Source organism: Eschrichtius robustus, chromosome 9, assembly GCF_028021215.1.
Source record: "Eschrichtius robustus isolate mEscRob2 chromosome 9, mEscRob2.pri, whole genome shotgun sequence".
NCBI lineage: Eukaryota > Metazoa > Chordata > Mammalia > Artiodactyla > Eschrichtiidae > Eschrichtius > Eschrichtius robustus.
This window is the reverse complement of record NC_090832.1, coordinates 67,506,013-67,532,794: the sequence shown is the minus strand read 5'-3', so window position 1 is coordinate 67,532,794 and position 26,782 is coordinate 67,506,013.

The window sequence follows — 26,782 nt, the reverse complement described above, 5'->3', positions numbered from 1 at the left end:
TATGAGCTGTTCTAGCAAATTGTCAACCTGAGGCGGAGGGTGTGGGTACCTCTGCTTTATAGTGAGTCGATCAGAAGCACAGGTGATAATCTGGCTTTGTGATTACTGTCTGAAGAGGAGGGGAGGGCAGTCCTGTGGGACTGAGCCCTTAATTTATGGGGTCTGTGCTAACTCCAGGTAGTTAATGTCCGAATTGCTTGCTGTGGAAAACCCACACGTTTGGTGTCAGAAGTGGTAAGGTTAGTAGAAGCAAACAGAGTTTTCCCTTCTGGAAACAAACAAAAAGTAATCCACTGTTGCAAGAGAATCTAACCGTGTCATTGTAATCAGGAAGCATGCTGGGTCTTATACTCATCAAAGCTCAGTGACCAAATGGACCCGCGTTGCTGCTCCCTCCCTGGAGAAGAGCTGCTTTGTGGCAGTACAAGCCTGGTTTGAGAAACATCATTCTGGAATCAGACACGTTCGCAGTTTGATCTGCTACCACTTACTAGCTGCAGGACTTGAGTAAGGGCTTAGCCTCTGGACGTGCTAGTTTCCCATTCTGTACAATGGGGCCATTAGTAGTGCTTAACTTCCTGTGGTTGTTATGAGGAATAACTGAGCTACTGGGTAAATCCCATGGCACTGACATAGTGGGGAGGAGACCTGCCATCACTCATTTCTGTAATCTCCCTTGGGCTTATGACTAGGCCAAGGAGTGAATGATCTCACTGACCAGGTTTTGCTCCAGGAAGCTGGGTGATGTCTCCCCATGCTGTGTTTTAAGTTAACAGACACTATGATTGTCTCCAACCCCCTCTCTCTCTATATACCCCTCCCTTGTTGTGTCTTAAGAATCTTAATGCCTTCCATTGTCATTTCCATCTCTACCTTTCGAGACACCAGTCTCGTCCCTGCCTGGGGAACTGGTTAAAGCGGCCAGGAAAATGCCCGGTGGTATGTCTGCTGCCTTGTGTTTGGTGGGTGGTGGCTTTGGCACCTGGCATGGAGGGTCAGCGATTCAGCCTCCTGGCTCAGTCTGGCTTTGCTGACTACAGTTCTCATTCACACGAACTCATTTGCACCGCCACTTCTACGGAAATCAAGGCAGGAGCAAGATTTCAGTCACTTCTCAGGAATGTTAGAGAGTAACCAATAACTTCTTGTTTTTTTGGATTCTTTTCTTCCAGACTAATGCTGATGAGAGCTGCATTCCACAAGGGCTTAGTAATAAAACCACAGTTGGCCCAGCTGTTTCAGAATGTTGTCTGTAAAGAGGGGTAGTAACCCAGTTTGATGCTCTGGTATGAGCTTGTATCCACATGCCTCTCACTTGGGCTCTAAGTCCATTCACTTTCCACTGCAGTTCCATGAAATTCATCCTGGAGCTGTCCCAATTTCAGAGCTATTGTATTAGCATCATTGCTGGACATGAACAAATATTGACTATAGCCTTAATTTCTGTTCTTCCTTAAAGAAATTTATAAAAATGGCACTGTGGTGCATCTATGTGGATAAAGACAAAAATGCAAGTTTCCCTTGGTATTGATAGGATAAATGTACACTTTGTCTCACTTTTTAATTAGGGTAATTGTGTGATGACTCTATACTTAGTACCTTTATACATCATTACCCTGGAACTACTTCTTCCTCATCATATTGGAAATTTCCTCTCCAAGGGCTGAGGAGCACGATGGCCTGTGGACTCAGTGTTGCATATTTTAAGTACGGCAGAGCCAGAGGAGGTGTGCTGAGTGACTGAAGATCTCCGTGTTAGCCCCTGTGTTGAAACTCTTTGTGTAAGTCTACACTCTCTGCCTCAGATTCCTCTTGCTCTTGTGTGTGTGGGGAGAGCCTAAAAATAGTGCTTGAAAGGGTTGCCAAGATCTTAGCTTTGTGTTGGAGAAACCATCCACTAATCTTATTGCCTGAAACCAGAGTCAAAGAAGGTGCTCTGAAATGAAGGTTCAGAAGAACAAACATTTCCAGACTGATTTCCAGCAAGGCGTCCAGCCTTCTACTTGGTTACTGAGGAAATAAGGCAGATGAGAAGGTGCCTGGGGCTCAGGGCCGGGGCGGGCGCATATCTCCTAGCTCCGGGTCCCTGCAGTTTGTGCCATGTTTGATGTGTAACTAACCCAACTTGGCCTCAGGTTTGCGGTACAGCAAGTGGAGGAAAGCTTTGCTGTGTTGCCCGTGACAGAAAGTATTTTTAAGTTTAATAAACTCATGGTAGGATTATTCTTTTTTAGAACCACGGGCAAGGAGCCTGTAAGGCTCACTGTTCTGCAACTGGCGCTGTGATTTCCTTCTCCTCGACAGGCTCTCTCCCCTCTTCCTCCCCCTGGGAGACCTGCTGTGGCTCTCTCCTCTATTACAGAGTTAAGACTGTCTGGGGAATACTAGGTAATTGCTGAGCAGCTAATCAGAATCGTAAAGGTCAGTGATAACAGGCAACAGCTTACTCATGTTCACAAACAGCAGGATGTGACAAAAGCAATTTACCTTGAGAAATCTACTGAGCTTATGCTGTCTCGCTCGGGCCCTGTCTGTCCATCTTCATCTGCCCCTTTCCGTTTCTGCTTCTGCCCCCTCTTTGGGTCTTGTTTCTAGGTATTCCATGTTGCTGTTTGGTCCCCTTTGAAGGGGTTCTGCATCCAGTTCCGGTTTGTGAGGTTTGTGCTGCACCACCACCACTGTCCGACACCGGCCGCGTGTCCTACCATTCAACTCCGTCCTGACACCATCCACCCGGAGACAGCATCAGATTCCACAGGTTACAGGCTCAGTCCCGCAAGTCTGCCCTCCACTTCAGGTGCCAAGCAAAAGCCCAGGTTGGCACTCGTGCTTCTGACCCACATATAGATCAGAGGTTCCAGGCACCCCCTCCTCAGGTTCAGTTAATGTGCTAGAGTGGCTCCCAGAAATCAGAAACATTTTACCTACTAGATTACCAGATTACCAGTTCTGGGCCTCCCTTGAGCTCCACTGTTCGCTTGTGAAGTCGCATGGAACAGAACGCCTCCACTGCTGCCGGTCCCACCGGTGGCCACGCTGACCCCTGTGCGGGGGTCAGGCTCCTCGTGCCCTGGAGGCCATGAGCCCTCCTGTTCCTAGGTGATGCACACTTCCCGTGGCTGCTGCCATGCTTCATACTCCTCAGGAGTGGGGAGGGTGTCCCAGCCCCACCTTTTGCTCTAGGACCAAAGCAACTTTCTTAGTGGCCTGCATCCGACAGTCCCAGAAGGAAACAGAGGACACAGTCGAAAGGGGTTTTGGGGAGAGTTTGAAGGAGGGATTCTTTTCAAAGGTGTTATTAGTTACTAATGGTTCACAAAATATTTTTGCTGCCTTATTAATAATACATAATAACAGTCACACAATCTTCTATATGTTGGTATACAGATGAGATCATTACAGACTATTCAAGGCTTCCTTTTGAGACTTCGAATCAAATCCCAAACCCTTTACATGTCCTATGACAGCGGTCCCCAGGCTTTTTGGCACCAGGGGCCGGTTTCGTGGAAGACAGTTTTTCCACGGACCGGGGAAGGGGATGGTTTCGGGATGATTCAAGCGCATTGCATTTATTGTGCACTTTATTTCTATTATTATTACATTGTAATATATAATGAAATAATTATGCAGCTCACTGTAATGCAGAATCAGTGGGAACCCTGAGCTTGTTTTCCTGCAACTAGGTGGTCCCATCTGGGGGTGATGGGAGACAGTGACACCCGAAGTGTGTTGCTATGTCCAGTCTACTCCGTAATCTCGTTTGGGTGCTGTCACTGCAGAAACCTTGCTTCACAAAGATAGGACGTTGGAAATGGAAGCAGGCTTTTCAGGCTTTTTATGGCAATCTCAGGATATTCTGCCTTGACTTTAATCCAGAACGTATGGAGATTTGAAATTGTCTCAGACATACTTTTAAGGACACCGTCACTTGCGATCTCAAGCAGTTGATTCTCTTCTAGCACGGCCAAAGTCGATTCACCTGCTTATTCACAACTGGGTCGCGGATCCATTCCTTCCCAGTTCGGGGGTATTCCGTGGTTGGGAAGTAATGCTCAAACTCTTTTGAAAGCTGAGATAGGTGATCATGCACCAGCCGGGAGAAAGAAGACCCTGGCTCAGTCTCTTTCAAAATCTCTGCTGATGTTTAAAACATGTCAGAAATCCCAGTGTTCACTAGTTGCCCCCATAATTCCAGTTTGGCTTTGAATGCAGCCACTTTATCTGCCGACTTGAACACAGTTGTTGTTTTCCCCTGAAGTGACATATTGAGTTCGTTGAGCAGGTTGAATATGTCACACAAGTAAGCAAGTTTTGTGACCCGTTCTGTGTCACTGAAATGTGCTGCCAGTGGTGACTGTTTTTCTAAAAGAAACCTCTGGAGCGGCTCTCATAACTCAGAAACTCTGGTCAGTGATCTGCCTTTAGAAAGCCATCTCACTTCTGTGTGTAAGAGAAGATGTGTGTGCTCTGCGTGCATCTCCTCACAGAGCTGCGCGAACAGACGTGAGTTAAGGGCATGTACTTTAATGTGCTGATAGTTTTAATCACATCCTGCAAAATGTTGTTGAGTTCAGGTGACATTTTTTGGCTAGCCAGCATTTCTCTATGGATGACACAGAGCGTAGGCTCGCATTCAGAAGCGACCTCTCTGACCTGAGTAGTGAAACCTGACAGCCGTCCAGTCATGTCAGCCACTCCGTCTGTGCATATACTGACACACAATAACCAATTCAGTTTTCCTGATATGTAATCATTCAAAGACTTGAATAGTGCTGCAGCTGTGGTGTTGGCTGGCAACAAAAGTGCACATAACATATCCTCATGCACATCCTCCTGAAAAATATAGCGTACAAAAACAAGCATTGTTGCCTTGCTGTCAACACCGGTAGACGTGTCAACCTGGATTGCATACCACAGTGACTCATTAATCCTGTCTAACAATTGTGCCTCAGTATCCTCTGCTATTTCATCAATTCATCTAGTTATTATGCTAGCCGAAAGAGGAACACGTGCCACTTTTTGAACTGCAGCCTCTCCTAAAAGTTCACGACAAATGTCCTTAGCAGAAGGCAGGATCAACTCTTCACCAATAGTAAAGGCCTTTTTAGCTTTAGCAATGCAGTTAGCCACTAAGGATTATGCTCTCAGTGCAGACATATTTGATGAAGTGGTGGCCTTCAGTAATTGCTTCTGTTCTTCGTGTTCACGTTTTTTTCTTTTGAAAAATTCCAAAGGCTTGTCTTTCAATGCAAGGTGCTTGGTCTCCATGTGGCAAAGCAATTTTCAAGGTTTCATGGTTTTGTTGGATAGCCGGTCACCACTGTTATACAAAGCGGGCTTGGAGAATGTGAATCACCTGTTGCAATTAACCCGTAATTTAAGTAGGACTCATGGTATTTTCTTTTAAATGCAGCTTTCTTTTGGTTGGCAGTCTTAGAGTCTTCTGCTGTCTCATCATTTGGTCTTTCCCCCTTTTCAAAGAAGCTCTCCAGCGACGTTTGTTTTTTACTCATTTTGGCTAGGGTTAGCTTGTGGGCTTACCAAAACTGTGACTGAGACAAGTGCGTAGTGTGGGAAAGAGGTGCGGACAGAAGTGGTAAATAAAATAATGGGTGGGCCACGTGCAGACTAAAATAAGTGTTGGATTCTGACTTAAAGCCTGCCACCAGATGCAGCTGTACAATTGAAGTACATCAACTCATTTGCCACTATAAAGCCTGCCACCAGATGCAGGTTGTCACTTGCCACTCACTGATAGGGTTTTGACATGAGTCTGCAAGCAACTGATTTATTATGGTCTCTGCACAGTCAGACCTCTCTGCTAATGATAATCTGTGTTTGCAGCGCTAGCATCACCACCTGCGCTTCACCTCAGGTCATCAGGCATTAGATTCTCGTAAGGAGCAAGCAACCTAGATCCCTCACACGCACAGTTCACAGTAGGGTTTGCGCTCCTATGAGAATCTAATGCTGCCGCTGATCTAACAGGAGGTGGAGCTCGGGTGGTAATGCGAGCAATGGGGAGAGGCTGTAAATACAGATGAAGCTTCACTCGCCTGGCGTCTGCCTACCTCCTGCTGTGCGGCCAGGTTCCTTACAGGCCATGGAGTAGTACCAGTTCGTGGCCCGGGGGTTGGGGACCCCTGTCCTATAGGCCTCCAACCCCTCCCTACCTACCCAGCCCGATACTTAGACTCTCCCCAGCCCCTAAACTCTTCATTTTGTTTTGCAAGTGGGCCAGTTTTCCTCCTCAGGGCCTTTGCTCATGTTTGTCTCTGCCTGGAACACACCTCTCTCTCTTCCCTTCCCTCTAATGGTTAAGTCATGGTTCAGCTTGCAGTGTCATTTCCACAGAGCACTGCTATGCACTCTCATAACACCGTCTATGTTTTCTTCAAAGAACCATGGCAAACAAAATAAGGCAACAGAAGAGCGTTTCACAGACCTTTCATGACAGTAATCAATTTAACTCTGGCATGTGAGGTTGGGTGGGAGGGTTTATTTATATAATCTGTGATTTGCTTAATATCCATCTCCCCACCACATGACTACAGGGATCACATGTACTGATGCTTCCCCAAGCCTAGCACATAAGAGACTAACTACCCACTATATGCCAGGGGCCTTACTTATGTTGTGTGGGTTACTTCAGTCTTCATCACAGTTCTATAGGCAGAAGTTAGCAATCTATAGTCCACGAGCCAAATCCAGCATATCAGCAGATTTTGTCAGTAAGGCGTTATTAGAGCATAGCGATGCCTATTTGTTTATGTATTGCCTATGGCAACTTTTGGGCTGCGAAGGCAAAATGGAGTAGTTACAAGAGACACTTGTCTGCAAAGCCAAAAAGAATTACTCTCTGGCCTTTTAAAGAAAAGGTCTACTGACTCTTGCTATATATAAGGTAACACAGAATCTCCGTTTCACAGGTGGGAAAACTGAAGATCAACTACCTCATAGCTAGATTTCAAGTGGCAGAACTGAGATTCAGAGTCACCACACTCCCTTTTATCGTCTTTCCCCAGAAACCAGATCTCCTTGCTGACATATGTTTAGCAAATTTCCACAGGGGAGGTGACATTTGGTCTAGGTCTTAAAGGAAAAGTTGGAATTCTGCAGTGGCCAGGAGAGGACAAAACATTCTAGGCTGAGACACAGAGGTAGGAGGGAGCTTGGTGTGTTTAGGAGATAGCTAGTCAGACTGACCAAAACATGGTGCTGGTAGTTGTGGGGATGGTGGGCAGAAATTGACAGGAAAAGAGGCTACTAGAATGAGAGGAAACTGTGCCAGACCAGGGAGCCTGAACTTTAGCTTCCGAATTGTGCTTTCTGCTTGTACATCTTCTCTCTCAGTAAAATAATTTGAGCATTTGTTCTAACTATATTTTCCATAAATTATCTACATGTAACACTGTATTAGTACTATATTGTATACATTATAGTATATACAAATATAGAAATTTAAAAAGATAGACTGAAGGTAAAATTAATATTTAAATGCATTTTATTTTAGTTTATTAATGTCTTACAATACCTTTTGGCTGCCTTATAATAATGATGATGCTCAATGAGAGTGATGTTAATGAATATGCTTAATTATATTTGAAAATCTTGGCTTAACACTGATACAGCTGTTTGAAGCTATTATTTCAAGATAGTTTTCTTTAATTTGGCGTTTTAATGGTATCACAGCCAAAAATGATAACTCACAAAGATACATGGATTCAAGTGAAAGGTATACATTGTTGGTTTCACTTACAAATTATGATAATTATTTTTCAAAACTATACACCAATTATGCAAAAGTTTTTGTTTTAATTTGTCTGCTATGTTTACACCTTCCCTGCTGTCAATTGCTTGTCAGTATGCAAATGAATTTGAAAGTGCTTTGTTTTCATATTTTATACAATGTGTTTACAATGTGTTCAAGCCAGTAAAACTGTTCACCGGGAAATTTTTAAACAGGTTAGGAAATTGGAAGTTTAAGTCTCTAGATTTGGCAGTTCTTAAATGATACGTATCGTTTCCAGCAACAAAAATCATATAACAAAGAAAATATTTCTAAACATTTTACTTTGAAATGCTCTCTCACAGGTTTCTCCAGGAAAGAAGTTATTCCCTATTGCCTTACGCTGTCTCGTTTATGTAGAAGGAACAGATTTTGTGCTTAATGTTTGAAAAAATCTATCTCAGTGACAGGTCTGATTATCTCATTGTTGCATTCACCTCCTCTTGTGGTTGACTGGAAATGGAAGAAATGTTTGTCTGGCTATTTTCTTGTTATTCATTGGCTTCATTAGCATTTTCTTTAATCCACAGCTTCTTTGAAAGATCTCTTTAAGCCATTTATCCCTTTTGTGATGGTTGGTCTAGTTGAAGGTATTTCATATACCCTGTAAATCCACTTAGCCTGAGATATGGACACTGAACTGTGTTGTATTGTGCTCAATTAACCAAATGACTGAGGGCTCCACTGTCAAATCCTTGAGATCAATGCGTATCTTAAATATTAGAAATCCTTAACCCTTTCTTATATTTTAGATATCTAAAAATAGAAGTTCTAACGTTTTACTTCTGCACCCCAGTGGCTCATCTTGTTCATCCCCTGGGTGCACACACCTTATTCTGGAGACTGCTGCTCTAAGTACTGGAAAGCAAACCACGAGTTATTAAATGGGAGGGGGTGACATGATCAGGTTCAGTTTGTCTTTGGGATTATATTTTGTGGCTTTGTGTCTAGACACTTTAAATATTCCCCTAAGATTTTTATTGTGTACATATTCAAATAAATAAGTTAGCTGGTTTTAAATAATATTATCCAAACATCTTCAGAATAAGCAGCCACTCTGAGTCTTGTGAAAGCTTGTCTAGCCTCATTAGTATCTCATTGCCCCCAGAAGTTCCCTGATAAGTCCAGGGGCTTTGCTCTTTTAGTTGGAGAATAATGTGCTTTGGGTACAAGGAGACCACTGAGGTGACTTAAGCACCTCTGTGTGGAAAGAAGAATAGTTGTGTTCTGCAAGAGTCACGGCAAATACTTTTTGTGACCCTATTAAAACTGAAGATTTAAGAGGAAGAATTATTAGCTCTGACTCCATATTAAAAAAAGAGGAAGAAGAATTTAAAAAAATGAGAAATGACTCTAGGTTAAGAGTTGCTTGAGGAGTTGTGCCCTTTTTAAGCTTTAATGAAAAATTCTTGTGTTTTTTCTTTAATATAAGCATATGAAGATAAAGAACCAACCACTGACCTTGAAACGAGGAGAGAAAAAAATGGAGTTGGTCCCTGAGAAATAGAAGTTGTCAAAACAATACCTACCTAGGCAAAATTTAATAGCCATTTTGGATAAAAGTGCTGTGCTAGTTTATTTTGCAGGCCATGTACCCAGTACATAAGGGACTTCATCCCTTGTTAAGCCTGCAGGTTTACTTTTGAGAGGAGAATTTTCGTTATCTCTTTAGGAAATAATTATGTAAAAAGTCTATTGCTTCATTTTATAATTTTTCCAATTACAGTAATTGTGTGAGTTTAGAAGACAAAATTAAAAAATTTAAAGACTACTCTGTGTAACTGCAAATGGCTTACAGCATGGCATCCACATAGAACTATGCTTTCCAAATTCTTGAGTGGTTGGAAAATACATCTTGTGTCTTGGAAAAAGGAATATACAGATATACAAAATGTTAAACTGGAATCTTACCCAAGGTACCAAGATATGATCGATATCAGACACCAGAATGTTGTGAGACAGAGTATCTGTTTGGAATTTCAGAGTAGGTGCTTAAAACCTGGTTTTATGACTCTTCAATCTTTTACTCACTTTGCATATAGAAAAGAGTTGAGAGGGTTCATATTTGTGGACAGGGAATTTTTGTAAAGGATTTCTTTGGAGGAAGGTGCTGGTTGAGTTATGACCTTTGCCCGCTCTACCATCAAGGGCAAGGGTTAGAAGGTACCTGCCTCCTGCTTCTGGTCTTCAGCAAGACTACCTGGAGATCTTGAAATGTGCGCCTGTAGTTAGCCAGGCACCATGGACAGGGATTTGCCTTCTGCATGGGGAATCTAGAACATGAGGGATGAGCTGCCTAGCTGCCTTGGTGCTAGAGGAATGAATTGTTTCTGATATACTAGGATTAGCCTATATCCCCCGAATTTGTTCAGGTAAAGGATTTGTGGGTATTTCCCATGAGAGGTGTGAATCCTGCATGAGAGAGAGTTGATGATTGGAGGGGTGGTGGCACCCCAGCAGACAGAGTGAACTTTAGGTCACTGGTGGAGTCCCAGCAGCTGAAGGAGAAATCAGGTGACCAGCCAGACTGGAGATGCATTGTTTGAGTCAAAGAAGTGGCCACAGAGGATGGCGATGCTTGAGAATCCCTAAGGAGCTCTCAAATGTGGCTCAAAAATAAGAGCTTCAGACAAGCCCAGAGAGCACGATGCTGTCTTGCAGTGTTACTAATCAAATAAAGCCTTTCTTCCTCCTTTCCCTCTCTTGCCTCCCCCAGTATACCCATGGCAGGACAAGAAGAAGAGGATGAGGTTTTGGAAGTGTATGACCGGGACAGGAAGGGAAAGCTAAGACAAGATGATCTGATTATCAAATTGAGCCTGTGTTTGTGACCCACGGTGCCTGGAGGCATTTTGTACTCTGACAGTGAACTGAAAAGTATGGTATTGCCCAGGGTTGCAGTGGGGGGAGTGGAAGGACTTTCCTCCACTGAATAAATTTTAATAGTATAGTGGGAGGCAAAAGTAAATACACTTGCTGATTACATCTCATGAGTCCTGCCTCGTCAGCGTCCTAGTCACAGAATCATCCCTTAACTCAGGGCCCCGAGAACAAAGAGGCAACGGGACATAGGGAGAGCACTGTTCTGGAGACCTGGAGGAAAGGCTGTCGTGCAATGTTTCAGCCCCTTTCCCTTTCCTACTGGCTGCAGTGACCGGGGGCAGAGGGGGGACACTGCTGTGGAGTAAGCAGTGAGTGCTGTTTCCTTTGGTCTGCAAGGAGGGCTGTTTGGCAGCATCAGCTGGTCTCCTCATTAATGAACTATTAAAGGGTTGATGGGCATTGTGCATCTGAGGCTTGGAAAGCAATGCAATCTATATATATATATATATATATATATATATATATATATATATATATATACCCTCCCAGTTTTTATATATGTCTAATGCAAAGGTGATAATACTCTCAAGTATTATTGAGTATGTGATTTTTTTGCATAAGGAGGTGAGGAAACACGGTAACAAGCACTGGAGCATTCAGGCGTGGGTTGTTTGTGATCAGGGAAAATCACAGCATCTTACCAGTTCAGGGTGGGAAAACTAGTGAGACCCCATTACTGCACAGGGATTAAGAGTGCAGGTTTTGGAGTCAGGCTGTTTGGAGTTTGAATCCTAGAACCTCAGATAAGTCCAAACCTCTTTTTTCTCATGTGTGAAAGGAGTAAACTACTGGTCTCATGGCATTATTATAGAAATTAAAGATTATCCCCATAGAGTACCTGCCTTAGTTCCTGGTACCTGATAAGTGTGCACTAATTGTCAGCTAAGATCATCATTGTTTTCCTGATCTATAGAGTTGATTCTCACCGTTCAAGGTAGTATGTTCTATAAAGTCACCACAAACACTGGATTAGCACATTGCTCCTAGGGGAAATAAAGGGTTAGGTTCCTGTGAGCCTCTGGTCACAGTATTTTCATAACTTTGTATTATATGTGCTTCTGTTTGAAGACACCTTATTTAGTATATATTGTTGATTCATTAACATTGAACTCATGGATAACAGCACTGAAACTCACTCCTGAATGAAGATTATCTAACACACCTATTTTCTCTAGAGGGCACATTCTCGTGCTTAGGAACTCCAGACAGCACTTCAGCGCTACACGTAGGGGTCATTCCAAATAGCAAAATCACCAACAAAAAGTACAAAACTGTGAAAAACATGACAACAAGGGGATACTCATTTATAGCATGAAAGCTGAAACAAAAAGGCCTCAGCTGGGAACATGGAAATGGTGTAAAGCACCAGCAGGTCTGATCCATGAGAACACCCCAGGGAATTCTTCATGACCACCCTGGGAGTCATGTGCTCCAGATCACAAGGCTACAAGGCAGCTCTGGGTCCTGAGTCACCACATGGTACAGAGCTGTGCAGAAGAGCCGTTCAGTGCTTCACCAGACTTGAAGTGACTGTGAAATTCAGTTTTATTATTTTAAACACCGTGATTTTTGGCAGCATACAATGTTAATTACTGTGATGAATATAATCTGTAATAGCTTCTTGTGTGGCCATATTATGCTGTTGACTCACATAGAACGTGCTATAAGTTAAAATCCATTGTTCTTTTTAACACAGGCAGCTTCTTAAATACATACCCCTATCATGAACTTGCTAAGTTTGGAGGAACATAAATCCAGTATATTACGTTTTTCCCAATTAGATTTACTTTTAAGACCTAGCTAATCCTTTTCCAGCTTCTCAAGAGCTTCTTAGATCTTGACTCTGTCAAGCGACCATCCTTTTGAATTTTGTGTCTTCCACAAATGTCCAAGCCTTTAAACTGCTCACTGATAAACATTTCTTATCCAATACCCTGGGCTTTGGTATTATACAAAGAGAATACAAATCTTGTTTCTAACCCAATTACATATTATTTTCCCATGTGAATTACTGGTCAGTTCCAGTGCTGTTCCTTTTCCTTTTTTCCCTTTTTTAAGATTTCTGTCCTTCAGTATAATTACTGATTTTTTTATCTGGATCTTTTTTCCTCCCTTTAAAATTTTTAGCCTTAATCTTTCAGTTTCTGGAAAACATATTCTTCCCTTTTCTTGAGAAAGTACCTGTCAGTAGCCAAGGTTATGTCATCCTGGAATTCGATGCCAGGGCCCAGGTACAAAACCCCTACTCTTTGCCACCATCTGCAAAATATTCTATTATTTCCCCTCCCATTTCCATAGCCCTGGTTTTTGGAAGAACAAGTGACCATTACTTATAAAAAAGCTTAAAAACAGTATTGTGTCCTCAAGTATTGTGCACCAGTATTGTGTTTGCCTGGTGTAGTGGAAACACATTGCCCTCACAATTAGAAGACTCTGGTTTGAATCCTGGTGTTTCCAATTACAAGCTTAATGACCTTGGAAAAAGGCCTTAATGTTTATGATACTCAGTTTTTACAAAAAAAATCTGTAAATAGGAACAATAGTTATCATTCTTGTGTGAGGATTGTATGAGTGAATGGTGCCAAACATTTAGTTCTAGATGAGTGTAGCTAGTTGCTGTCTGCTACAAGGATGCTGCCTGAGTCTTCTCTGTCCCGGTCCTTCATCCCTTCACAGATCAGTAGGAGTGTATGGTGGTCAGTATGTCTGATAACATCTTGGCACATCCTTAGATATACCCTGTATATCTGTCCCAGAAAGAGAGGAAAATTCCCCACTGACTATATTTGATCTATGCCCAGTGATTTTCACTCCTCAGTGGTAGATGGGGGCACCAGCTCTGGGACTGCAGGCACCTGAATTATTATTGATGGGCTCAGCTTCAGACTTCCCCACTGTCCCTCTAGATGCTCTATGAAAAAAAAGTCTTTTATGGTCACAGAGGTCTAGAAATAAAGAATTCATTTTGCAGATTTAGAATACATCATTACATATTAAAAGCTCTGAGGAATGCTGCAAGAAAGAAGGCTGCTTAACTTCACTGAATTCAGTGGTTCTCACAGTTATCTGACCTTGGAACCCATTCTTTCATGAGATTCATATTAATGTCACACTAGCTTTGAACAGAAGCCCCTTCTGAAAATGTTGGACAGTAAGATGACAGTTTACTTACTTATTTATTTCTGATCTTTCCTCCAACCTGGCCCTGTCCCAGCAAGGTTTTAGGGAAAACTCAGAAACCGCTAGTCTGTGTATAGATTGTTAGATACTTACACACACACGGAGAGAAGTAGTTCCTTATCTTCATTTCCTCTGCCCTGCCAGCTCTCCCAGATGTTCCTGGAAATCTTCCCAAACTGGCCTATTTCCTCCCTTGGGGCCATCCTGTAGGTAGTGTGGCATCAAACAGCTGTGGGGGGCTGGGTGACTTTTGTCTGTGGCACTGAGAACAGGTTCTAAAAGCTGGCTGTGGAAGGGGCACAGGAGGACACTGGGGATCCCCCCTGCCCTCCACGGCCATCGCCACGTCCTACTTTTCTTCAGAGACACAGATAACCTAGTGCTAGATTTAACACAGCCAATCAGCTCAAGGAAATGTGAGGTGTAGGCAAACTCTCGCCTATTTCTGCAGTCCTCATATTTTCTATTATAGTCCACTCCTAAGGACTCCACTGTGACCCCGATCAACTTCACCAAGTGACGTCACTGAGATCTTGAACTTCAGGTTCTCATTTTCTGCCAACAGCTGGTGTTCATCTGCTGCTTGTTCCCTTCTCTCAATGCACTAACATGAATTCAGCCGTGAGGATCACAGCTATTGCTTCCTGAGTACTTACTATGCGCCAGGTATCGTTCGAAGCACTTCACATGCATCAAAGTACTTAATCCTTACAACATCAGTGTGATCTAGGAACATCTACTGCCCAATTGCAGAGAAGTTAAATAATTTTCTTGAAGACATATAGCTAGTCAGCGGTAAAGCTGGGCTCTAAAACTAGGTCTGTCTTTCCCCCAAGCCCATACTAATATCAATGACTGTAGATTGCCTTATTTAGGATATATCGGGCACCTCCACACCAGATACCCTGGAGAGCTACCGCAATCCTGTACTCTCCAGCATCTTTTATTTCCTCACTTCCAATATTTAAGGCTGCTTTGAGCTAATTGTGCCCCAGATAATTTCTTCAGGGGCCTTCTCTTCTCCTGTGGCTAATTTCCAGGCACTGCTAGAGGAGACACTGAGTCACATACATCTAGAGCATAGCATATATATGGGGTCCAACTTTAATCTGGCCCCACTATGCTTGTCAGCCCTTTTCATCTCTCATTGACCCAAAGCATTCTTCATGGGAGTTAGTCTTTTCTCTCTTAAGCTCCCAAACCTTCCATTGCCATCATATCGGTTTTATGCAGAAGATTGAAAGAAATGGTATGGTGAAGAAAAGGCAAGTTGTTCAGTGTTGAAGCCAACCCTAATATCTTTATATCCTTTGCCTTCACTCTAGCAAATCACTCACCCTCCTTCTCCTCTCATCCCACCTTTGAAACTCAAAGATAGCAGGTTCTTGGCTCTGGTTACAGCCTCCCTTGTATTCTTGGACATCATTTCTTACTGTTTCCCTCTGTCTCTCTTCTGCTCAAATCATTCTCTTCTCTGGTACTTTAACCCTTAATCACTTGATGTCTGTTTTGTATTTGTATTACCCCTGTGCACTGAGTCTTATTTCTCAATGATGACTACTGATTTCTTTCTTTCCAGATCTATAAAACTTTCCTCAGTTTTTATCTGCTTTGACTCCTTAGACATTTGATAATGCTGACTACCCATTAGAAAAAAAGTTCTCTTCTCATGGACTTCCATAGTGAAGTGCTTTCCTGTTTTCTTCCCCTGCTCTTTTTCTGTGTTCTTCGCTAGCTCTTATGTCACTCTCAATCCCATTCCTATTCCTGTTTTCCAAAGCCAAAGCCATGTTCTTTACTGTTTCCCACATGTACCTCTCTAGACTTCAGATATTGCTCGATGTTGAATAACTTCCAAATCTGCATTAGTAATCTTACTTCCTCCCTTGCTCCAGTTATGCATTTCCAACTGTCTCCGGCGTAAGTGCACTTGAAAGGAAAATTGAAGGCTTTCACTTACCTCTAAAACGGGTTCCTTTTTATAACCACTTTATTTCTGTTAGTGGCCTCACCAATATTACAATCTTCACATAATTTTGAGGTTATGTTTTACATGTTTTCTCTCCTTCATGCAATCTACACTAGCTTTGTCCTTTATTTTCAAAATTTTTCATATTTTCTGCATGTCCACTTTCCTCACACGGTACCCTGGTTGAAACAAGCCTGACTTTTGCGTTTGGGACCCTCACTCAAACAGTTCTAGATCCTGAGTACCCCTAGTGATGTCTGTTTCCTGTTCCCTCAGATTTATAGTGCCATCAGTCTATCTGCCTTCCTCTAGTCAAAATTCTCTTTCTCGAAAAACAAAAATGCCTACCTTGAGGTAGGAATATCTGATAGCAGTTTATCACGTTACCCAGTGTAATTTCTATTACTATTACTGCAACTCAAGTTTTTAAAAAGTGGCATCAAGCTTTGCATTGAAGTAATGAAGGCTCTGAATCTTAGATATCATTCACCATGAATAAGGACCACTGAAAATAAGCAGCTCATATGGTTACCTACTTAGATTGAATACTGCAATACTTTGCTTGAATGAAAGCCCAGTGCCCTAATGAAGTTCTAATCTTACCAGTCTTTATCTTACCTCTTTGATTCTGGGGTCTCCTTTTTCCAATCCATCCAGCTACCAACTTCCCACAGCTGTTACCTCCCTCACTGCTTCCAACATTGCCTGCTGTACTGAGTTAGGTCCATTGTTTTGGACACTTCCTGTGGACCCTACTCTTTCACTACCTTTCCAACACTGTTTTCAATTACTCTCTATATTCTCCCAGTCAACAAGTGGGCCTTTTATTCTTGCCCTTCTTTTGTGCTCTGCTTTTGCTATTCTTTTGACCCTTCTCTTCATCTCTGGAAATCATATTTGGCTCTTAAGGACAACATAAATTCTACTTTCTTTAGAAAGGTAATCTTTCACTTTACCAACGCCAGTTTCTCTTTCTTTTGAATTGCTCTTTTAATTACAGTCATCAGAACCACTTAAATCAGCATATAACTGTTCTCTAAATTGTTCATTACTCTTTATTTTACCTCTCTAACTTGTGGGCCAGGGTGACAGCTCACCCTCCTTTAAATATTTATACATTATAAGCATTCGATAAGTATGTGTGGATTGGCAGCTTGTTCTTCGATGTTTATTAGAAGTTGACCCATGTTGATAACTACTTGAATATATTGCTGAAGTTATTCTTTTGAATTAGTTAAGAATGGATTTATTTTTCCCACCTGAAGAGGTAAAATACATGCCTATCATATTCACAATATTAGTGTGAATTCCACAGATGTTACTACAAATACTTGGTTTACAACAAAAGTTTTGGAATTCAGTTCTAAGTGATAGGGTAGGGTTTAAAGAAGTTCGATAATGAAGGCATTTAAAATAAAAATGTAAATGAATGTATGAATATGCCTCAGACCGAGTCACACAACCTTTCCAAAATGAATTGCAAAAATAAGGATTAAAATAATTTCTTGGGCTCTTACTGTTAAATTATAGTGAAATGAAAGCATTTAGATGGGGGTTTTAGGCATTGCATAGTTAATTATAGTGGTTGCACTTGCTTTTGTTCCAGTGCATTGTAATTAATGAAGATCTACAGCTCTGTGCTTTGTCTTGGAAAACATACACTGCTTTCAATAAGCATCAATATAGCTACGATATTCTTCACTTATTTCTCAAGAATGACTCTTTCTAACACAGGGGAGCCCATTGTTGAGGCAGCAACACGAAAATCACAGCAAGATTTGAGCTTGGACGAATAAGAGCAATTGACACTATTCACATATGCCTAACTTTGTCTTGACACCCCACAAATGTGGGCTATAATGACATATGCGACATTGTTTAGACCAACTCAGTAATCATAGTATAATCATGCCTTTTTGAAAAATTCAAGCCGTAAGAATGACTTTAGGGTACAAATGAGGAAAAGTTAGCAATAGTATAAATTAAAATATATACTCTGGACCTGAATCTTAGTTCAACCTGTGTGATTATGTATGTTTGCCATTTTGAGTAGAAGGCTCTAACAAACTTTGGGGGAGAGAGACAGAAGGTGTCCAACCTTAATGATATCAGTGTTTTATAAGCACTAAATATGAAGAGCCAAACACAAAAGGGAGGAGAAGGTAAGACTTCTGCCTCCTGTTAGCAGTATTACATAAATGTAGAATTAATAATAAAGATTATAACATCCATCTTTTTCTCTGATGAGCCCCACTTGCTATGATCCATCTGCAAGGGGCACTAGCTCCAAAAGAAAAGGCAATGGATTGGACTTGGCACGTGGCCCAGCAGGAACCTGACAGTTACCTCTGCACAGCCTTCGTGGACATTCGAGAGCTTTGCGCTGCTGCTATTTTGAAAGAATCGGTGTGCACACAAGAGTGAACATACAAATTGTGCTGCTTGATCCTTCCTCCCTGCTCTGCAGGGGCCAACAGGGCCCCCTATGGAGATGTGGATGGCAGAAAAATGTCTCTCTAACTCTCTCCCAAATTCCCTGTTGGAGACAGGCGTGCAGCCTAGTAGGTGTTGGGACTGATTGCCAGCACCTTTGTGTGAGGCCACTGGCTCGGATGTGGCCCTCTCTACCTCTCCGAAGTGAGCCCTGGTCAGTGTTAGAAGCCTCTGAGAATTCTCAAGGGTGCAAATGGTGGCCCAGAGGGTGGCAGCGAGAGGGCAACTCCTTTAGTGCTCAGGAGCTGACACAGTCCTCTGTGCCCTAGGGGGCAGAGGCGATTGCACCCTCTCTCCTAAATCCATAGAGGCTTATGAGCTATGAGTTGATAAGAGCCCCATTTCCTCTCTGGGTGTTGAAAAAAGTGGGCTGATTTTGATATTTTGAAAAGGAGTTTTAGAATTTTGTTGTAAGTGCCACTTAAGGTTTTTCAAAAAAGCACTTCCCTGTTTATAGAGGAAAACACTCCCTACATAATATGAAGAAGAAAATCTCTCAAATCTGGAAGAAGCTAATTGACTTTAGATTGTCTTATCAAAATATGAACTGATATCATAGGACTCCAGCAGATTTATCCACTACAGATCTTTTACTTTAATTTATTGGTTACTTCACAGAATTGCCAACTGCATTACAGTCCCGTGTGTAGTGGGAAAAGCACTATCAGATAACTCTTGAGCAGATGTGCTACAAGAGTCTTTTCATTTCCTTTCTTAAACCCAAAGAATAATGACACTGCAATATCATGTGGTGAAAAGAGCAATAATTTGATAAACATTGTCTTTCCATTAGATTAGAGCAATTAATCTGATTCTAATTTGGCTGAAACATTATCATAGTGGAGTCCCCAGAGCCCTGTGAATAATCTCTAAACACATTGGCACACTCAGTAGACAAACATTATCTCCACTCGAACTGTTCTTCCGTATGGTCTTCTCCCATGGTGATGGAGGGCACCCTGCTGTTTCAATCAAATAAATGTCAATTATCTGAGATAGATTTTTAGTTCTCGAGCCCAGGCTTGCAGTGCAGCCAGAGTGACTGGGTAGAAGGGTCTGCAGCTCTTTACTGCACATGCTGCTTGCATTTTATAAGGAATTCATACCTTGCCACATCATCCGGCATTCCAGGAACTCCATAAGTAAAATGGGTGGTTTCAGAGACTGTATGTGTGTGTGTGTGTGTGTGTGTGTGTGTGTGTGTGTGTGTGTGTGAGAGAGAGAGAGAGAGAGAGATTCTTGACTTTCATTTAGCTTTATTTGCTTATTCTGGGAGGTAGAGAATATTTTTACATTCAAGAAGAGATACTCTTCACCATCCATGGTCTAAAATAGGGTTTCTATGAATGTTCACTCCCTATTCAGTCACTTCCCCCTTTGTAGCAGCCTTCTCTGTCCCTGAATGGAAATCTGGATTGGTGGTAAGAACTGCAGGATTTTTACCAACCTTGTGGGGCTTGCTGATGAGATCAGGGGCAGCTCTGGGCTCCAAAAGGCAGCGGAGGGAAGGAGGGCACTTCTGGAGCCAAAGAGAAGGATCTAGCCTTTTAGAAAGAGGGCTCTGGATTTGAAGCTGACAGCGTCAAACCGAGCAAAAGTTGACTGGGCGAAAAGTGACGTGCTGAGAAGACTGTCAGTTCTACATTTCTTTGCAGTGCTCTCTATCTTTAGGGTGTCAATTATCAGGTGTTGGTTTTGTTATCAGACAAGACCTTGCCTTAAAAGCTTGTAAATTTGCCCAGAGACCTGAGGGCCCCTGATGACTACATGTCTAGACTAAAAGCACTAGGTCACCTTCCTTGCTTCTGCTACTGTGACAAGCTGGCACAAAGAAAACGACAGTCCATGGGGATCTGGACTAATCCACTGTGGCAATCCAGCAAACGTTGTAAGAAAGGATTTCAGTTTCCACGTTGGCTGTGATCCTGAATCAAGGAGGAAATCCACTGAAGGCTCAGTGAAAAAAATACAGTTGCAAAAAAAAAAAAAAAAAAAATACAGTCGCATCAAACCCCTCCTGTCCCCGAAGTGGTTTAATCAGAGACTGTGAGTCATTGACCACAAGTGTTAGGCCCTGGGTCACCCACTGCAGTTAGAGGGCAGGAAGTTCCTTACTCCAGAGATGGGTCCTGTGCACCTGCTCTGCAAAGCGGAAGGTATGGAGGATGGGTATTTTAGCAACAGCTGGAGCATTTGCTGAAGAGAGCGACCCTTCTGCTAGGCTGACATGTGGAGGAGGTTTGTGAAGAGAAGACTGAGATGCATTAGAGGTGGTGAGGTGCAGTGGTTAAACATGCGGGCTCTGGCAGGAGGTGGCTTGGATTCAAAGCCTGAGGTCACCACTTCCTATATAATCAGGAGGAAGTTCCTTAGCCTGAGAATTCTCAGTTTCCTTATCGATAAAATGGAGATTGAGATAGCATCTAGCCCCTGTGTTTGTCCTGGGAACTGAATAAGGTAACGAATGTAAAGCATATAGCATACTCTGGCACATAGTATGTGCTCAATGAACATCTGCTGCTATTCTTAGAGAGCGAAGGGTTCAGGAGACTTGGCTTTGAATTGTGTGGCTTCACCACTAACCAGTTTTGTGTCTTCGACTGGGTTACTAAATTGGTCTAAGCCTTAATGTCCTAAGAATCTTACTGATGTTACACAGTTATTTTGAGACTCAAGTGACAGCGCTGCAGTGTTGTAATGAGGACATAGCAAAGTGTCTATAATGTGCATGGCAGCAGGGCTATAGACCTCTATGTGCAAACCGCGCAGAGTGCCTTCTTCAGTGCTGTAGTACAGAGCTGCTGAATACGTAGATTACACATGCATTGTGCGGGGAAAGGGCTCTGAGTCTGTACAAGTTTTCCAGGGCTGCCGTAACTAAGTACCGCAGGCTGGGTGGCTTACAAACAGGCTCCTCAGAGTTCTGGAGTCCAGAAGTCCAAGATCAAGGTGTCAGCAGGGCTGTTTCTTCTGAGGACCTCTCTCTTTCTATATTATTATTTTTTATTTATGAATCACATTAGTGTAGATGCTGACAATAAATTATAAAGGTCTGACTTCTGCCTTATAATTCAAATTTGTTTTTCTTAGGGGGCAAAACATTGCAGTAACCTTACTGAGAGCCTAAACAAACTTGTGCACATTAAAAAAATAACATCCCCTAGAGTCTGATGGTTCTAGGATAAAGTAGAATCATCAATCATCTGTTTATTTATTTTTAAAAGATATAGCCACTATGGAGAACAGTATGGAGGTTCCTTAAAAAACTAAAAATAGAACTACCATACGACCCAGCAATCCCACTAATGGGCATATACCCTGAGAAAACCATAATTCAAAAAGAGTCATGTACCACAATGTTCATTGCAGCTCTATTTACAATAGCCAGGACATGGAAGCAACCTAAGTGTCCATCAACAGATGAATGGATAAAGAAGATGTGGCACACATATACAATGGAATATTACTCAGCCATAAAAAGAAACGAAATTGAGTTATTTGTAGTGAGGTGGATGGACCTAGAGTCTGTCATACAGAGTGAAGTAAGTCAGAAAGAGAAAAACAAATACCGTATGCTAACACATATATATGGAATCTAAAAAAAAAAAAAGAAAAATGGTCATGAAGAACCTAGGGGCAAGATGGGAATAAAGACGCAGACCTACTAGAGAATGGACTTGAGGACACGGGGAGGGGGAAGGGTAAGCTGGGACAAAGTGAGACAGTGTCATGGACATATATACACTACCAAATGTAAAATAGGTAGCTAGTGGAAGCAGCCACATAGCACAGGGAGATCAGCTTGTTGCTTTGTGACCACCTAGAGGGGTGGGAGGGAGGGAGACGCAAGAGGGAAGAGATATGGGGATATATGTATATGTATAACTGATTCACTTTGTTATACAGCAGAAACTAACACACCATTGTAAAGCAACTATACTCCAATAAAGATGTTAAAAAAAAAAAAAGATTTATCATGACTGCCTGCCCATTTCTTATTGTGTGTGTGTGTATGTGTGTGTTCTCATTCAGAGAGGCAGTGTGATGCAGGATGAAATGATCACAGATGTGTATGTGACAAAAATATTTCTTTTCCCCCCAGTTTTATTCAGATATGATTGACATATAACATTGTGTTAGTTTTAGGTGTATACCATAGTGATTTGATATATGTATATATTGAGAGGTGATTACCACAAAACAGTAGTCAACATTCATCACCTCACATAGTTACAGTTATTTTTTTCTTGTGCTGAGAACTTTTAAGGTTTACTCTCTTAGTGACTTTCAGATATACAGTAGAATATTGTTAACTATAGTCACCATGCTGTACATCACATCCCCAGAACTTACTTAAGGAAGTTACTAAGGAAGTTTGTACCTTTTGACCACCTTCACCATTTTGCCCACCCCTTCTCTTATTGGCTTGTAGTTGTCTTCACGTGGTCTTAACCTCTGTTCGTGTCCTAATTTCCTCTTATTATAAGGATACCTGTCACACTGAATTAGAGTCAGCCCTAGGGACCTCCTTTTAATCTAATTACCTCTTTAAAGGGCTTACTACCTCCATATCAACTCACATTCTGAGGTACTTGGGGTTAATATTTACGCATACGAACTTTAGGAGGACAAAACTGAGCCCATAACAATGTCCCACATCAGGATTATATTCTCGTCGTGATACTCTCAGTTCTATCAGATTTGAAAAAAAGGAAGGTAGTCAAAAGAATATTGGACTAGATATCATAGCTGCTGTGGTCTAGTCAGCATTTATATAAACTAGCTGAGTGACATTGAGAAAATCCTTTACTATTTTAGACCTCAGCTTCCTCTTCTCTAAAGTTCATTCCAGCATTAACATCTTATAGTGATTTAAATAATATCTATCCATCTGTCCCTCTTTCCATCCCAACATCCACTCATCTCATCATCTATCCGTTCATCTGTCTTCTCATTCAATCAACAAACATTTATTGAGTACCTATTATGTTCCCAGCACCAAGCTAATGTCTGGGAATACAATGATGGATGAAACACATTCTCTTCCCTCAAGGCTTTTGCTAGTCTAATGGGGGAGACAGACAAGTAAAAAGTACATAGACTCTCTCTATTCCCTCTTCTATGTGACAATCCTCCAAATACTTGAGGAAGGTAACATTTTGCACTTTTTCTCTCCTGGCTTTTTATTTCTAGATTACATATAGTCTACTTTCTTTAAATACTCCTCACAGAACACAGTCTCCAGACTCTTCATTCTTTTAAATTAATGTTATGTGGTATTTTCTAGTTGCTTTTTAAAAAACTCAGAAATAAGTAAGAACTATATGAAGATACTTTAATGCCACTTGATTAGGAAGCAGACAGTAATCAGACTTTACCCATGCTGGGCCCGCACACTGATTTAATCTAGATCAAGATGGGATGTTACAAATTACCTTGGCGTCTCAGGATGCATTTCTCTCCCATGTTCTCCAGTTGTGTCTTTTAGTCACATTTATTGAGCTTCATTTCTTGTGGAGTGCTGTACTGGGCAAGGTTAGCATATACTTCTTAGTCAAACACAGAAGTCATAATATTGATATGAGTCACAATATTAAAAAAAAAAAAACAATGAGATCTGTCAATCATGCGCCTGGCACTTTGTGAACTTTATCTCTTTTAATCATTGTAACAACTCTATGAAATATCCACTATTTTATAATTGAGGGTACTGAGTTTTGGAGGTTAAATGACTTGTTTACGGTCACACAGCTGGTGGGAGGAGCCAGAATTTATCCCCAGATCTCACTGATTCTAGAGATTTGGCTCATAACCCCTAATCTTAAGCCCCTCTCTAAGAGCCCTCCATTCAATGAAAGGTCAGGGGACTGCCTGGTGGGTTTTCTGGGCTGTTCAGATATTAGAGTTCCCTTGTAAGGTTGATGTTAGCAGCAGATTTAGGCCAGGCCTCATGGGCATTCCACCTTGACAAAGACGTTATGGCTCTGTGCCTGGGCCTCAGCTTTTCCCTTTTTAGATCTCACTTTTACTATTTTGTCAGGGTGGTCAGGCTTTGCAGGATAGGATCTCTAACAAAATACAAAAGAGAATGATTTATAAGCCACAGTGCCCATTTACCATGGGAAATAGAATTTTTAAAATCAGGAGTATTTCTTTAACAAGTCACTCCCTTTCTGTGGGGATCAGCCACTCAGAAGGACAAATAATAATTCAGAAGGATGCTTGGTGAGCATAGGATTTACAGCAAAGAGATTAGGTTTTGCCCAAGGGAAGTCTCCTCAGGCGAATATAATTTAGAGTTACTCCTTCTCTCCCCTACCGTTATTTCTTCCTAAATTACTGGAATCCATCTTCTAGAATCACAACATGATTTTCTTTGGTCACTGTTAGACACACTGACAGTCTAACCTCCCAATTCTCTTTAGGCAGTATTTCTCTCTTGGAAATATCTATTATCAAAAACATCCCGTGCGGCATCCTTCATGTTATAACATGATAATTATTGTTTGCCTTTACTAATTTACACTGTAGGTTGTCTACTCCTTAATGAGGTTTGGGTTGGACCTTGTATTGGATGTAGGAGTTGAGTCATCCATTTCACAGTAGGCAGGGGGTTTGGGGCATTGTCCTCACCTAGAAGGATGAGACCTAATTAGGCTTAGCGACTCACAGTAAAGCCTTACTCCCAAGCCAGCACTGGTGTCTGTTTTAGGATGCTGGGCTTAAGCTGGCATGCCATTTCCTTAGCTAGAGGGATTGGTCAAAGAATTTGTATATATTCCAATTTTGGCAAATGGACATGAAGTGAGATTTGGGGGAGGGGCACTTCTGGAAAAAAAATCACCTGCTTTTAAGAGGGATCCATAGAAAGAGTAAGGGTGTGAGGACAGAATGTTTGGAATTATTTTTCTGCCAATCTAAGGATGAAGCAATCATGGAGGAGGGAAGAACCTAGAGCAGTGCAGGGGAACGAGGCTGGTGTCACTGTACTAAGTCAAGGCCAAAGCCCAGCTTACCTCTAGACATTCACTTACGTGAGCAAATACGTTCCTTCTTTGTGGGAACCAGTTTGATTTAGGTTTTCAGATCCATGCAGCTAGAAGCATACTAATTGAATGATGACTTTCTCAAATCCATTTCAAATTCACAAACCACCAGGAAAATTTCTGCAGATGGCCAAACCTATCCCTTATATGTAATTTTTTGATACCCTCAGTTCGGAAGGTGAGATCTTTTAAACAGCCATTAGATTATGGGATCCAGTTTACCTTTTGTGCAATTTTGTAGTTATTAATCCAGCCATAGCTCATCAGCATAGCCATTTCTCTGAGCTCGAGGCAAGAAGTGTTCTGTAAGTATACCTATATATCAGTCAAATGCATCTTTCCTCAGCACCATCAGATTACCAGCTCCAAAAGTCTGTCCTAGACCTCACCCTGGCACTAAGAGTTTCTTTGTTTAGCACTGGTCCACAGACATTGTCAGAGACTTTACCACCTCTGGATCTCCAGATGAATCAGATTTAGTGGCCTGTTGTTCAGGATCCAACCAGAATCATATATGTTATCAAAGTGCTGGTTCCTGATGAAATTAAGAGCTAATGCTACAAAGTGAATCAATGTACTGTTTCCTTCATAGTAACAATAAAAATGTCTGCTGAACTAAGCAATATACTTCATGACCTAATTAACTTACTTTCTGGAGCAAGTTTCTTATCTTGTTATGGATTAGTAATAAACAATTAACACTTTGACAGCTGGCCTGTAGACCCCACTTTGAATAGCAATGAATACGGTTCTAAACAAACCATTCACTCATTTATTCATTCTTTTGATAAACATTTACTAAATGAATATGTGGAAGTAACCCAAGAATAATCTTGGGAGTTATCTAAGAAATCTTCTGCCTTATTCTTCAACCATATTCAACCAGATATCATGCCTTACTCTGCATTCCTGCTGCCATTGACTTGATTCAGGATTCCATTACTTTCTGAAACACTGCCATTTCCTTGCTGCCAGTCTTGCCCTCTTTAGGCCACAGCATGCTCTTAAAATATATATCTGTGTGCTCAAGGTGCTTTGCTACTTCTCTGCTATGTTGGGTTCTTTGCAGAACACACTGTGAACGGATGTTAATGCCTTATATTGTAAATGTTCTTGGTTCATGAGACTTCCACCATGCTCTCCTGAGATAAATTATCTGCAACTTGTGTGCTTTCCTCTGTGGCCTCTCTTTATGCCATTTGTGTTTTGGAGGAAATTTTTGACTCATAATGGTTGACAAATCATGTGCAAATGATAATGCTAGACCTGTGGCAAAGAGATGAAGAATGTCATATTGGGTGTTATAATGCAAGTTATGTGGTAGTTCAGCCATCTTCAGGAAGTGATTCAAGAGAGGCTATGACAGGGTGGGTGGACATTCTTTGAAATTAGCAAGTGCATCATAGCTATTATTGCAAGCTG